The sequence below is a fragment of the Halictus rubicundus genome, chromosome 7 (genome assembly GCF_050948215.1).
Source record: "Halictus rubicundus isolate RS-2024b chromosome 7, iyHalRubi1_principal, whole genome shotgun sequence".
NCBI lineage: Eukaryota > Metazoa > Arthropoda > Insecta > Hymenoptera > Halictidae > Halictus > Halictus rubicundus.
In genome coordinates, this window is record NC_135155.1 from 1232305 (window position 1) to 1246765 (window position 14461).

The 14461-nt window shown below is 38.3% G+C and overlaps 1 protein-coding gene across 13 annotated transcripts in view; it reads right to left on the bottom strand.

Annotated features, from left to right (window-relative positions):
* The window catches only part of LOC143355912 (protein kibra-like), a 247416-nt gene that overhangs the window by 119914 nt on the left and 113041 nt on the right, over positions 1-14461 (bottom strand). The window contains exon 1 of one of the 13 annotated variants that reach the window (XM_076791118.1): positions 489-713. The exons of the other annotated variants lie outside the window; for them this stretch is intronic. The gene's annotated coding sequence lies outside the window, so the exon portion shown is untranslated. Of the gene's footprint in view, positions 1-488; positions 714-14461 lie in introns of those variants that run through there. 13 annotated transcript variants of the gene reach the window in all.

The following is a 14461-nucleotide window of genomic DNA, read 5'->3' on the forward strand; positions in this document are numbered from 1 at the left end:
ATTTTCACTCTCTTTGGTTAGTAATTGTGCAGTCACGTGTAGAGTCACGCCTTGTCACATTCTTAAGAGCCAATTCTAGTGAGATCGGGTTAAAGTTCCCTTTCGAATCAATCCAACCTAGTAGACCAGTATCGGTTCTATTTTGGTATATAATAATTACTTTTAAAACCCCGCATTGCTAGTGCGTTAACACAGAGCATCTTTAGGTAACAATACTTTCACTGTATATTCATATTCAATTCAATCGCGACATCAACACTCGTAATACACATTTAAATCAGAATATATTCGTGTTGTTTGGTAAATCGTGCCATCTCTAAAACCCTTAATTATTGTCCAACATCCTAATCTAATAAATGAATTACAGCTCGGATTGTATCAATTAAATTATACAAGTTACGAGGAGCGAACTAATTATCCTAGCGACCCCCTGATTTCGCATCAGGTTCGTCCGCGACATACCATAGTCCAAACAGAGATTTACTAACCTAGTGGCTCCTCAATTTCGCATTGGGTTCGTCCACGAAAACTATACCATCCTAGTGGCTCCCTGGTTTCGCATCAGGTTCGTCCGCATCCTACAGCTTTCTGATTTCGCATCAGGTTCGTCTGTGACTCATCCAACCTCCCAGCGGCTTCCGAATTTCGCATTGGGTTCGTCCGCGCTGTTATACAACCTCCTAGCAGCTTCCCGGTTTCGCACCGGGTTCGTCTGCGCGTCTCTCCCAGTGACCCCCCAATTTCGCATTGGTTTCGTTCACGAAGTTTCACCCTCCCTCTCCTAGAACTCTCGAGCCACTCCTAGAGGCTCTCTGGCTTCGCGTCAGGTTCGTCCTCGACGTCCATAATCGTAGCGGCTCCCTGATTTCGCGTCAGGTTCGTCCGCGTACCTAACTAAGAAATTGAAACCATATTCCTGGGTTAATAACCTTTCGCCGGCCTCTCGCGCAATCGCAGTCCTGGCTTGTAAGTACGCACAGACCATTCTCAAGAAACAAACTGAAATATTCGGATGGATCATCGGAATTATATCATATTTGGTTTCATTTTAATCAGAAAAATCTCACGAATATGTTGGTAAAAGTTTCATAAAAAAATAACGAAAAATAATGGAGTTTTGTAATTGGATTAGTAGTGGTCTTCTGGTCTCACACCGATATAGCCGACAATGTGTGGTCCACTCCTCGGCGACGACGGTACTCAAGTTTCGCTCTCCGCTTCTCCGTGCAACATTATATCGGAGACGGATATTCTTTCCGTTTGAATGTCAGTCATGTTTGTATGCCATGACTTTCACACGGGATGACTCTTAGGTTTCTAGCGTGCCCTGTGTATTTCAAATGGGACGCTCGGCGAGAACCACCGATTTCGTATGAGTGTCAGTGAAAAGAACGGCGGTACCGACATACAACAATAATTTACTGTACTACGCTCAGAGGAACCTGCGGCCGAGCCGGACTCTCCTCGCCATGACGCGTACACTTTTGCAAACGAAAAAGTTACTTCAGATGACCTCAGGAACCACCCCTTTCAATGCGATTCGATATTTGTGGGACACCCTTTGTTAAATTTGTTCCTTTTCATGGAAAAATGATGCATACATAATTTTAGATCGATTGGACGTCGGGAAGACGTTTGAAATAGAAATAAGTGCACGCTAAATGTAAAGAGTTCACTGAAAATTTAAGTTAAGTATTTTGTACCTTCAAAAATATAATTTCTTACATGTATTCAAGCACAAATTTACTTTGTACGAACTAAGATTATTTCACATTAATTGGCCTGTCGAATTTCTGTCCGCCACCTTCCCGCAAACAAGTCCGTTTTCGCAGAGCAATGCTCCTGGAGCTCGAAAAGAAAACTGAGGAACGGTTCCATTAAGAGATATGATTACTAGTTCAAAAAACTCTCGATAGTCTTCGCGAGGTTGTTTCACTACCAAATTGTACGATGCAACCTGCATTATTTTGGATACGTTGTCCAGTGACCTTTAACTATTTCATTTTCAACTTACTGGTGAAAACAACGCGTTCCAGTTCTGAATTGTTATTAGTTTTGCGGAGTGTTTTTGAGGAAGCAATGTTTAAATCTTCTAGCATTCCTATAATTAAGCGGTTTCAAGGTTTCCGATCTCAAATAAACAAATTTAATTTGAAATCGGAAGTTGAAAATGAAATAGTTAAAGGTCACTGGACAACGTATCCAAAATAATGCAGGTTGCATCGTACAATTTGGTAGTGAAACAACCTCGCGAAGACTATCGAGAGTTTTTTGAACTAGTAATCATATCTCTTAATGGAACCGTTCCTCAGTTTTCTTTTCGAGCTCCAGGAGCATTTCGTCATTTTCGATGGTTGGCGAAGACTATATATTTTTAAAAAATATTGTTATTTAGAGATCAATTTACATTATCGAAGGACGAAGAAAATGGAATACGTCAGATTTGGATTTTTGTCAGTTTTTTTGTCAGTCATATTTTTGTCATCAATGACGATGTATGTCACGAGCACTACGGAAATGTTGTAATCATTTGTGGCATCTAACACCCCAAACTGTAGCGTTAGCCTTTTTTGACCCCAATATTCCGCATCATATAAAACAACAAATAATTATAGCTTTAAATACTGTTAGTGATAATGATATAAAAAGATTGGTGGTTAATTCAAATGATGTAAATGAGTACGTTGTAGCAATATTGCAGCTTTTATTTCTAAAAAAACTTTAAATGTTTTAAAAAATTTTCAATTTCCGTAGATTTTATAAATAAAGAACCCTCAAAATGGGAAAGTGATCCCAGTTATAGCGTAGATAAATATAGCAAACAATATAGCTGCAATTAATGGTTCGGCAGAACGAGGAGTCAAACTTATGCAAGAATTTAAGGATGTACTATCGCGAATTTGTGGAGTTTTACGCTCTATCATTGGCTCACACGCACTCCAAGGAGTAGCTAGCCTCTCTATTGTATAGATAGCGCCCACAATGGACTGCCGTGTCATCTATGTCTAATGCGCATGCGCGGTCGGGGGCTGGTCCGTTGTCGTTTCGTCTTCCGCCCTGCCAAGCAGCAGAGAAGGCACGTGGCAACTATTGTATTACTTGTACCTTTCTTCACATTAAATATTAGATACAGCATATTCTGTGATTGGTTATGACCACAGCTATGTACATCACTGCATCCACGATCCACGTCCAAGCAGAAATGAAGAAGAAAAACAATTTATAATGCAAACTGTATCAGACTTGTATACTGCCTGGTATACAATGTGGCCTGCAATGTTGCCTTGTTTGAATTGTTGCTTTTTTAATATATATTAAAAAGTATTTAAACTCACTCTATTTTCTTTTCTTCGCTTTTATATGGTGTAATATTCACCACATTCACAACATATTTATGTCGAACGTTAATTTCTCTACTTTTTAAATTAGTATAAGAATACAAATAAAAGAATTCGTACTTTCAATAAAATACGTAAAATGTAACATATATATTTACAAAAATATGATAATTAGTTAATTGTTATATTGAAAATATTACATTTGGGTACTATTATAATCAATATTTTTACACAAGAAAAACGTTTAGTCATAATGAAAAGTCTTTTCTTCAAATATTCCCATTCCTATAAAATTTCATGTTTTTCGCAACTTCAACGTCCATGTGCCACGTCTTTCCCTTATCCGATCAACTTCATCTTTTGCAGGAATTATTTTCTTACTTAATGGTACAACTTTAGGGGGAGGTGTGAAAAAAATCTTAAAAAAAATTTCACCAGGTATAGATAAGTTATAGACTCATAAACAAGAGGGTCGACGCTCAACCCGTAACCCCCCCCCCTCCCTTGGAACCGAAAGCAGCGCCAACACCGGACAGGAACAACCACATCCGCCACCTTGGATATAAGATTTGAAAAGAGACCTCACCGCAATGTTTAACCTACAGCTGCAAAATATAACTAACCAAATAACAACCAACACAGGCAAGATAGAATTATACGTCGCCGAGAATTATGAATTAGCCGACGTCGAATTATCCCCACTACCGCGGGGTATACCCCGTGAAGGTCCACGAAGCTCTAGAGTCTAGAGTGTGAACATGACACGGGTCGGGTATATCGGTGTGAGACCAGGAGACCACTGCTAATCCAATAAAAAAACTTCTTTATTTTTCATTATTTTTTTATGGAACTTTCACCAACATATTGGCGGCATTTTTCTAATGAAAATGATATCAAATATGATATAATTCCGATGACATTTACTTGTATAATGAACGATTAAAGTTTCGCGTAAGAAAGAAGGACAGCGTACGAGAAAGAAAGAGACGCGGAAAATCGAAGCGTTCGAGAAAGATGAAAGACCGACGTGAGCTCTGGTTTAAATAAAAACTGAAACTTTTTTATTATTAATTATTTTTCATAAGACGTTCACAATTATTTTTTTATGAGACTTTTTATGAGAATAGTGCCCCGAGCACGACAAGACCCGAGCTGCTAAGATATAACGCGGATTTACTGTATTCTCCAAGAATACAAAAAATAAAAAGCCTCACTCGACAACCCACAAAAACGAAATCAGCGTTGGCGCTATCAACATCAGTTCCATTATTACAAACGCACGACTACTGGACGACTTCTCCAATTTCTACAAACTCACGATCACGATGTGCTACTACTATCACAAACTAAGCTGAGCAAAAAATATAAAATCACACTCCAATACCACCATATCTACAGGACAGACCGACCGAACTCAATCCAAGGAGGAGGAACAGCAATCATCATCAGGAGAAATCTACCGTACGAGGTAATCACCTACCCCACCTCTCTAATAAACGAAATTTTAGAATATACAACCGTAAAAATAGCGTTAAATAACAGCAAAAACCTGTTCATACTTGTAGTGTATACGCAAAATTCGACAACAGAAAACTTTTTTAGCACGAATTATACAACCTCTTCAACAATCTAAAGCTACATAATAATTTTTATATAATTGCCGGCGACCTTGACGCCAGATAGAAAGTCTGGGGAGATAAAATAAACAACCAACGAGGCAGATATATGTGGCAATGGGAAGCCAATTTCGGGCTCCTTTACAAATTACAGATGCCCCCCCCCCCCCACGTTCAAACCAGCGAACTCATACCTCGATATCTGCCTAGCCGACTTTAGACTTAGACTGATGAACGACATTAACGGAAAAGTAAAAACCGTTCCCTACGACAGCGACCACGCAGCACTGTCACTTATATTCGATCTGAATACTAACAGCATGCCCTTCTGGATTGCATCCTCCGAAAACCACCACTTCAATTTCAAAGCCACCAACTGGCGGACACACATTAAAAAATTAGTTGCTAATTACTCTAATAACCTTCTCCAAAACCGCAACCTCTTAATACCCGAAATTGGTCATAACCTTGAACTTATCAAGAGCACCATGTCCAACACGATAACCAACACCGTCCCTAAAATTAAACAGTAATTAAACAATACTCATAAATACATAACCATACCATCCGCAAACTTCTAAAAGCAAAATGTTACCTCGGCGCACTTTTACACAACCTTCATCGAACAGATCCCCACTCAACCCGAGCACTTACCCTACTGGCCAAAAAAGCCCTCAGGGGTACAAATAAAATCATACACTTACAGCTTAAGCGCACCACAGAACGCTATTGGACCGATAAAATTTAAAAAGAATAGATTATTATTACGGATTCGATTTTTTGGGCAAAGCAACCACTCCAAATCAAAGAAATACACATCAACACTAACAGTTACACCACATTAGATAGGAGCAAATGCAATCTCGCAAAAGCTCACAAAAACAACCACAACTATACCGATCCCCTGAACAAGCTAAATAGAATTAGAGCATTTTTTTCTATGAGTCTATCAACTCACCCCGCGGCTTCAACACTAACTCACCCCTAAAACAAATAGTAGACGCCACAGCCCAATCTCTTAAAAATCAGTTCAAAACAAATAGAAACTCAACCACCACCTTCATCCGCTTTGACGATAGAAACCTATCCAGTAACCCCAGAACCAATCCTGATAGCGCCCACCCCTTCAGCAAGCCCTAGCTAGCTGCGCACATGCTCAAACATCTCCCGAACAAAACATCCAGCAACCTCGACAAAACCCCACCCATAATACTTAAATACCTACCAAACCAAATAATACAATGTTGACCTAACGCTCCTTTTTAAGGGCCAAGGGTAGTCACGTGACTTTTGCAGAGTCAGCATGTCAGTAACTGCTGTATAATTTCCATTCACAGCTTTCAGACACAGACTTAAGATCTGTCTTGGTCTTAATCCGACGGGTCTTAAGTCTGTGACTAAACTTGTCACATTTTTGCTCTATATTGTCGATATTATGAATTCTGACGCCAGAAACGGGAGGAAAGTTTTTGGATTTATTTCTCAGAGAATCAAGACGAAATATGGCTCCGTTTGTAGCTAGAGATATTTTCTAGTGCGGGCTACCCTCGATTTGATCCAGAAAACTCATCCAATGGCATAAAAATATTTGGATTCCACGGCATACACATCGTCAATTTTTGGCCTACTTCTAACGCTTATATTACCAAATATCTGCATAAAATATCTGGATGAGCCCTTCCCCAGCGAAAAATATTCTCATATAAAGACGAAAACTTTCCTCCCATGAAACAATTTTTTTCTATTTTTGTCGGTAACGTGGTCACTCTACCTTGTCACAAATCTACGGAGTCTTGGCCCTTAACAACGCACTAAACTATCACTATTTCCCTAATGCCTGGAATCGAGCCGAAATCCTACCCATCTTTAACAAAAACAAAAACCCTTAGACCCATTTAGCTACCGTTCCATCAGTTTAACACCGAGCATAAGTAAAGTGTTTGAAGCAATCATAACCTCCAAAATTAACGACTTCTGCAGAACAACTAGCAAAATTCCAGCCTACCAATTCGGTTTTAAACATAAACACTCAATCACACACACAATCCACAAACTCATCTCAGACATCACCACACTAATCCCTGTCGGCCAGTTCGTACGTGCAGCCCTACTAGATTTAAATAAGGACTTTGACTCTGTATGGTTAAACAGCCTATTATACAGGGTGTTAAAAAAACCATTCAATATTTATATGGTATATAGGATACACTGTACTGAGTAAAAAAGCTTTAGTAAACATAGGTCGAAAGGTCAACCTTTCTGTTTCTGAGATATAAACATTTTTATTTGCTAGTATCATGATTGACTTACTTGCTTCCATCGCATGCGATGTTTACTTTATTGTTTACAAACCGCGTTCTGAATGTTCTTATTCAAGTGCCGACAGTAGATTTCATCCGGAATCAGTCAGTTATTTATCGAAGGAAGGAAGACACGTGGAAAATCTTCTGTAAATATCAAAAGGCCAGTAGTAAATGAATAATGAAGTTAGTAAGCAAAAATGTTTATATCTCAGAAACGGTTGACCTTTCGACCTATGTTTACTAAAGCTTCTTTACTCAGTACAATGTATCCTATATACCATATAAATATTGAATGGCTTTTTTTAACACCCTGTATAAACTCCACAAAAAGCACTGCCCAACCTGGCTCATTTTCCAAATATGGGACATGATCCAGGAAAAAACATTCCTCACTTGGGGTGGAACTCGCTTCTCCACTGAAGGATTTTCAATCAGCGAAGGACTACAGCAAGGAACGGTCAACTCCCCAATTTTATTCAACATATTCCTGAACCATCTCTCCAGACTGTTCAGACTAAACAAAAACAGAAACTCCTCTGCCCTAGCCTTCGCAGACGATCTGATCGTCTACTACCAGCAACAAAACCAGAACCACCCGCGACAACCTCGAAACTCTAGTAGAGAAAATCAACCAGTATTATATGACCTGGAAGTTAAAGCTCAATCCCAATAAGATCGAAATCATATTATTCAGAAAACCGCTCCACTACCTCTCCTCGACAGCTAAAATTGGCAACAGAACCTTCCAAATCAGTACCACATCCCCCGGCACAAATATCAAAGAACCTATCCCCCATAAAAAAAATAGTGAAATACTTTGGCGTACACCTAGACTACCTTCTTCGAGGTAACAAGCACATCGACGTACAAATTGAAAAAGCCAAAACAGCATTCTTATCCAATAGCAGAACATTCTATAGTAGACATCTTACAAACAAAACAAAAACAATATTATACATGCTCCTCATCTGACCCATTCCAACTTACTCCGCTCCTATCTGGAGGAACTCCAACCACACAGTTATGGAAAAGATGCGCTTCTTCGAAAGAAAATGCTTAAGAGCCTGCCTTTCACTTAACAGATCACAGCACTCGAACTGGCAACGGTACGTTAAAAACAAAAGCATATGACAATGCCGAAATCCCAAGAATAGATTCCTCCACAATGAAACTGACAAGAAATTACTTTAGCAAAATAAGACAACTAGCAATGAAGGCACCTCCCCCCAGGCTTTCCTGCACTGTGATAAACTAGGCTTAAGGGGGCCGGCAGGCATTTGGCCTTGACTGTCACGCTATGTTACGCTGTGCCTTTTTCCTAGACATTTTACGTCTTAAATGAGTAAGTAATCAATTAAAAATGCATACCACCGTGTTTGTACATGTCTTTGCTACGTCTGTATAGAGCCTTTTTTTCGATACGAACACTAAATCTCTCGAAATTTAAAGAATCTTTCTGCAATATATGTATATGAACTTGCAAGGGTTAAGATCTAGACAAACTGTCGCTTCAATATTGCAATGAGCAGTTTAGAAGTGGTCAATTGTGTTTCCTAAAAGTCCAATCTACGTCTGTATAGAGCCCAAATTGCGAATTTCTACCTCATCGTGGAGTAATTTGTAATATTCGACAGAAAATTCGAATTCTGAAGCAAGTATGACGTCACAAGATGGCTGCCGCTGAGAGATTCTCTGTAATTTCGAGAGATTTAGTGTTCGTATCGAAAAAAGGCTCTATACAGACGTAGCAAAGACATGTACAAACACGGTGGTATGCATTTTCAATTAATTACTTACTTATTTAAGACGTAAAATGTCTAGAAAAAAAAGGCATAGCGTAACATAGCGTGACAGTCAAGGCCAAATGCCTGCCGGCCCCCTTAATAAAAGACGCAAACAACGTCAATCTAATATATCATTGGAGTCGAAATAAAGCCAATATAAGAATTAAATTCCACCATACAGACCTCAACTCAAATACCGACTTTAGATTCCCACAGATAATGCCTCAAATAAACCACGAATATTTCCATAGGCTCAATTTCGAAAAATACTGGTAGCTACCGGCTAAAAATACCCAGATAGCTGCCCTTCACAGTCGCAGAGCAAGATCTACGCCGTCCACTTTCTATACTTATTTGCCCATCGCAATATTAGGCTAAGACGCAACTAAGCATCCAGTCCATAATATAATTTATCTGTAAATACGAAGCCTCCTCTCCCATTCCCCCCTCTTTCCACCACTGTTAAGTTTTAAGTTTTAATTATTAGTCTTAAGTGTTAAATTGTTATTACTTTTAAGACCTATTCCATAAGCTATAAAAATAAAGACTGCTCGTGAGGTTTTTGTACCTTTCTTTCCCCATGCTACTAAAACCTCGACTGACTAGAGAGAGTATTAGTCTTAAGTGTTAAATTGTTATTACTTTTAAGACCTATTTCATAAGCTATAAAAATAAAGACTGCTCGTGGGGTTTTTGTACCTTTCTTTCCCCATGCTACCAAAACCTCGACTGACTAGAGAGAAGGCCTATTACTCTAACTACAACTAAGCGTTTTTATTACTAACAAGGGAACATATTCAGATGCGAAAATCCGATTTTGATGAAACTTATGGGAGCTTATAGTTCTTTGAAAAATATTTGACGTGTTTTTTTTATCGGCAGACATCCACTTTGAAGGGGTGAAAACAGCCCTCAAAATTGGGGGTCAAAACCATATTTTTTGGGATATCTCGGAAACCAGAGATCGAAAAAATTTGAATTTTTTTTAAATTGTGTGTTTTTCAATGGGAAATGTAGTCGCGCAAGAAAATTTTAACAAAGGTTTTTTGTTTAAACAATATATTAAAAATTTGATTTTTTTTTGCAGTTTCTTTTATTTATTGTTAGTTCATTTTAATGTAAACTTGGGTGTGTGATCTTTGATCCAAAATAGGGGATACATGTTTCAGGATTTTCTTTTTTTTTGCCATCTAACAATAATTATGCATAATGGAAGATAGTCTTGCACCTGGCGTGCGTAGGAAGGCATTCTGGCTTGTTTCATCGAAATATAAGCATTTAGTATAAACGTGTATAGTATTTTAAACAATACCACTGGGTTATGTGTCGTTTATTGTTTTATTAGTAGCTAAAGAAGGTGGCGCAGGTAGCAGCGTGAAATACTTCAGTCAACCACGTTCTAAATAATTCTTTCGTTAGTTTACCCGATGTGGAAGCTTCAATGTGGACATTAGGTGCCGTGAACACACTTCTTCGTACACGAGGTCCTAACTGCCCTTTGACTTCTTTCAAAACAATATACAATGGCGATAGCAACTGTCCATCAGCTGAAATTGTGGGCTGGATAGTGTAGCTGTGAGTTGTTGACGATATGGATTGGACAAGAGCACCCGTTTCTTTTTCACCGTTGTGTGAAAGTGTTCGACCAGAGTGCAATTCCAACTGGAACCCACTTTGATCACTATTAAAAATATTGCTTGCGCCATAATTTTCAAAATACCCTTTCACATGACACACAAAATCTTCGGAAAAATAATAAATGGCAAAAAAAAAAGAAAATCCTGAAACATGTATCCCCTATTTTGGATCAAAGATCACACACCCAAGTTTACATTAAAATGAACTAACAATAAATAAAAGAAACTGCAAAAAAAAATCAAATTTTTAATATATTGTTTAAACAAAAAACCTCTGTTAAAATTTTCTTGCGCGACTACATTTCCCATTGAAAAACACACAATTTAAAAAAAATTCAAATTTTTTCGATCTCTGGTTTCCGAGATATCTCAAAAAATATGGTTTTGACCCCCAACTTTGAGGACTGTTTTCACCCCTTCAAAGTGGATGTCTGCCGATAAAAAAAAAACACGTGTGAAATATTTTTCAAAGAACTATAAGCTCCCATAAGTTTCATCAAAATCGGATTTTCGCATCTGAATATGTTCGCTTGTAAGCCGAACCGCCAAAGTCCGATTATCTGTAAGATACGCATGCAAACGTATAAATAGATAAACACAGCAATACTAACTTATTGTTACCTCTTCACACCAAAGACTGTATTCTTCCATATCAATAAACGTTTTTATAAAAAAAAAAGTTGGTGCAGCGCACCCAGGTTGGAATCCCGTCCAGGTCAATTTTTTATTTCATTAATCAGATGTTTTTTCGATTCCTAACCGTATGATTGTTGTTACACCATTGTAAAAATATCTTTTAACTATGTGGAAACTATTTTTAAATATTTTTGGGAAAAATATTTTTAGAGTACTGTCGGCCTCTAGACATTTACATGCTGTATTACTGCTCTACTTAACATTTTTTTTACATGTAATAAGTGCATCGACTTGCCTATCGAGTCTTCTACTAGGACCATTAGTTAGTAGTAAATACAGTGTTCTATGGGGTCGAGAAATATTGTTGTATCCGTTTCTGTCAAGTAAAAAGGAAAATCTTATACATATTATTAGTGATATTATAAAAACGAGGTTTATGCTTCGAACAACTGTAACCATTGCTGTAACTATTTAAGTGAGACAGTCGAGTCGTGGACGTTGCTTTATTGAGGTGTTCCAATATTCTTTGCTATTTTTTATTATATCTGTTTGGGTCTCGGTGACAGGATTGAAGTGTTTAGGGGCGCCAAGCGCAGGGCGTACGTGACTGATTGAATTTTCCGAAAGGATGTGAAACTGATAGAGAGAGAATGAGAGTGCGAGAGAGGAAGAATGAAAGTGATTGGCGTATTATAAACCATCGGCACAGCGCATCGGTAACGGTATCAGTGCTCGGCGTGCAAAGCCTTTGGGCAACTACTCGCGAGTTTGTACCCACCCCCGGGGGTTAGGTCACTCCTCGGGAAAGCTGTTCACAGGTAATAAACGACTAACAACGCCGTAGTCTTACTTAGTATGTACTGTGTGTGACTCACAAGAAGTCCCTTGAAATGAATGCGGAGCTGATTGGTCAGAGTGGAAGAGGTACGCCTCGTTTTACACGCATTTTCGGCTCTAGCGAAATATTGGTTAAAGCGATCACGCACACTGTGTAGCGTGTGACGTCAAAGCCTAAACATTGGGACTACGAAAGCATCAATGGTTTTGATTTTGATACGAAACGACGTGTTACGCAAAAACTAAACACGCGAGAAAGTTCAAAGAGTCAAGATATAGAGGGGACTCTCCTCTACATATTCATATAGTCAATTATATTTTTATGTACTTCCTAATAGTTGTAAATGGTTGTTTAAGTTTGAAAATGTGCCGACGCGGGTACTTTGTATGCTCTATTTTTGTATTTATGTGAAAAATCCTTTATCTAGCAGGAATTTTCTGTACAGGAATGCATTCTACAGACATTTCTGGTAAAGAAACCATTCACGAAAAGTATTTGGTTCCCTTAATGTACGAGAAGGATCAGAAAATGTTAATTGACAGCGTGTGCGCGACGCGTTCGCGCCAGGCGGCCATTGCAGCCTTTTCGCACTCGCCAGGGCCGTCGCCATCTCTCTATATTAAATCGATAAAATCTCGCGGAAGTGTATAAATCAGCCGGACTGTTTTTGTTATATTCATGACGAAATTATTTTAAAATCAAAACAAGGAATACAATTCCAGCATTAATCTTTCATCAAGATATTTCAACAATGGAAAAACATTACAACGGAAAAGACTTATGTGCGGATGCTTGCTGATTACTGCTGGACACTTATTATTGAAAATCGGGATAACAGGAACAAACGTCAAGCAAGGCGGAAACATTTTTAATTTGTTTACATCAGAAATAGGTAAGTTTTTGTATTCAATTTTCTTTATTAAGCATTTCCACAATGAAATGTGAATGTAACTCGTTTTTTAATAATTTTGTGTAATGATTGGCACCCAAAAAGATAAAAAAATGTATATAATTAAACATAGTAAGCAAAGACATACCTGAGTGGTACCAACGTCGACTACGCATAGCGACGGCCCTGACGAGTCGTGAAAAGGCTGCAATGGCCGTCTGGCGCGAAGGCGTAGCGCACAAGCTGTCAATGAATATTTTCTTAACCTTCTCGTATACTAAGGGAACTAAATACTTTTCGTGAATGGTTTCATTACCAGAAATGTCTATAGAATGCATTCCTGTATAGTAAATTCCTGCTAGATAAAGGATTTTTCACATAAATACAAAAATAGAGCGTACAAAGTACCCGCGTCGGCACATTTTCAAACTTTAACAACCATTTACAACTATTAGGAAGTACATAAAAATATAATTGACTATATGAATATGTAGAGGAGAGTCCCCTCTATCCAGTAATACGTCGTTTCGTATCAAAATCGGGCATTTTTACAAAAACCAAAATTTTTCGAAAACGTTGCGTGATGGAGCAATTCTACTTTCTGATTCGGTTTTAGGATGACAAAGTGTATAAGAATCACCCAACAGGTATTGCAAAACTCGAAAAAAGTTTAATTTTGTTGGACAGTGTAATCAGTCTTCAATTTTCTTATGTGATGTTTAAGTTTCTTCATTTCTTCGGTGTCAAAATGTCAAGCAATGTAGGTAAAGTTGATGATACAACAGTGCGTGATAGTGTAGCCAACTACTATGGAAAGTATCTGGTAAAAAAAAAGTAATAAATACAATACTCGAATCTGTAAAGTTTTCCAAAATCATAAAAACCGTAGAAACCGTAGAAACCGTAGGTGATGTACTCTGCAATAAGAGCGGTATCCCCACATATAAGCAAAAAGATAATGTGCAACAGAGTTTTTCGGAATTTGAATAATCTTCAGTCGAATCGCGTTTCACAATGTCGTAAGTTGAAGCTGCGTCGGTAGTTGAAGATGCTTCAACGTCCATGGTTGAAGTTGAAGTTGCTTCAACGTCCATGACCGAAGCTAAAGATGCTTCAACGTCTACAGTTGAAGCTGGAGATGCTTCAACGTCTACAGTTGAAGCTGGAGATGCTTCAACGTCTACAGTTGAATCTGGAGATGCTTCAGCAGCGTCGATGGTTGAAGTTGAAGATGCTTCAGCTTCTTTAGAAGCATCTTCAGCTTCAGCATCCTTTCATCGGAGCCATCGATGCTTGGTTCATCTTCAAGTACAGTATCTCTTAGTACCGTACCTTCAGATAACATATCATTCCTCGAATTATCTTCTACAAGTTCAATTTCAGTTCATAGATCCTTATCTGAAGATAACCCATTGTCTTC